This window comes from Pinus tabuliformis, chromosome 4_1 (genome assembly GCF_031772625.1).
Source record: "Pinus tabuliformis cultivar Carrire ecotype Pingquan chromosome 4_1, CPIR1, whole genome shotgun sequence".
Taxonomy (NCBI): domain Eukaryota; kingdom Viridiplantae; phylum Streptophyta; class Pinopsida; order Pinales; family Pinaceae; genus Pinus; species Pinus tabuliformis.
In genome coordinates, this window is record NC_142303.1 from 899,570,588 (window position 1) to 899,572,476 (window position 1,889).

The window sequence follows — 1,889 nt, forward strand, 5'->3', positions numbered from 1 at the left end:
TCAAATAATTTGGAGTTACACCCAAAAAAAAAAAGGAAGACGATGTCGGCTTGTCGATAGGATGATCCAACTAGAAACTGGTGCATTTCTCTGAAAATATTGTATAAGCATTTTTAAACCGACTGGAACATGGAAAAACACAAGACCCCCATGGCGTGATCATGGTTAACAACTTTTATTTCAATTCTTTCTGTTCCAAAAGTATTGGATACCAGGTCTTTGTTACTATTGAATCAAAAAGCATTGGTGGTTTAATATTATTTCAGATCATTGGGAACTCACTTGGTGCTGTCAATCAATTTGGTGGATTTAGGATTTACAACTCTGCACCGAGATCGAATCTCTCCCTTGTTTCCTGTCAATACGCCAATGTTGCCCATTTTTATCATGGCCGCAGCAAACTTCATGCGAAAATCCGCTCCGGAGGTGGCAAGGCTTGTTACCGTGCTTTTGGTTGTCTTAGATCTGGTTAGTTCTTGATCAAATTGAAGAACCCCTTTCCCCATTCCCAGTTGTTTGTAATAACTGTTGTCTATAAGAAACGAAGTGCCTTGGTCAAGGAATACGGTGGGATCATTGTCAAGCGACGATGTCTCAGACGTCGATGGAGACGGGCAAACCTTCTTCAGTATTTTTACAAAGCTGGAATTCATGGAAGGATCCGCCTTTCCCGTTTGTTGAAAGTCGTACAGCCGATCGCTGAAGAAAGCGCAGTGAGACACCCCCACTGTATGTGCACCTGATGTATGAATCATTAAGCACCCGGGTTAAAAACTGATTTTTTTGGTTTTAGTCTATAAATTTATGGATGGTAGATTTTGGAAATATTTTAAAATCAACCTAGAGACATCTTAGTGTATGTGCAGTGAGACATCTTACTGTATGTGCACTTGATGTATGAATCATTAAGCACCAAGTTAAAAACTGACATTTTAGTTTTAGTTTGTAAATTTATGGATGGTAGATTTCAGAAATATTTTAAAATCAGCCACTTTTGTAAATTTATGGATTGTAGATTTCGAGAATATTTTAAAATCAGCCTAGTGAGACATTGTTCATTATTTGCACTTGATGTATGAATCATTAGGACGTTTTTAGTTTCTGTTTGAAAATTTATGGATAGTAAGTTTTGGAAATATTTTAAAATCAGATAATCAGAAAGCTAACCTAATTACTTTATTCATTGATCTTACTTTTAAAATACCCTCAAAATCTACCATCTAATAAGGAAAATAAGAAAGTTATACAAATTGAGCCAGCTACTTTGTTTATCTATACTACTTTAAAATATTCTAAAAACCTGCCATCCAATAAAAATGTCCATTCAATATGATATTAAAAACATCTAATCACATACCAAGAAGAACGACCATATCTTCGAGATTGAGACCCTTCGTTTTGAATTGTCCAGCTGCATCAGCAACTCGTTCTCTAGGACTAGGCAAGTCGACCTCGTTTATAGACGATATGCTTCCATCTCTTCTTCCAGTTGGTAAACTGTAAAACGACCCTTTTGCCTGTGCATCGGTACATTAATACACTATCAATTCAACTGGAATCTAACAGATAATAGCGAGATGAAACAATTAACTTCGCTATATTAGATTCCGAAATATTTCTGAAAATTACAATCAGGATAAAGATGCCCATTAGTGAGTGATATCATACCAGGGATACAGCGTCTCTCGTTTTTCGTCAACAAGGAGCTAGCCCGTCCCAGGTTGCTTTCCGGAAAATACTCACAAATCTCAGAAATGGAATATCTACACTTGAAGATTGGCAACACCTAATGTCAAGAACAAGTTATCTCTTACACATGAAGAGAAACGCACATTTGAAGAATCCATGCACCTATATGCAATAAACAACTCAGTTGTTTTGCATAATAA

General features: G+C 36.4%; 1 pseudogene; it reads right to left on the minus strand.

The window, feature by feature from the left end:
• Positions 1-278: 278 nt before the first annotated feature.
• LOC149179065 (peroxidase 57 pseudogene) lies at positions 279-1,650 on the minus strand (annotated as a pseudogene).
• Positions 1,651-1,889: the final 239 nt, after the last annotated feature.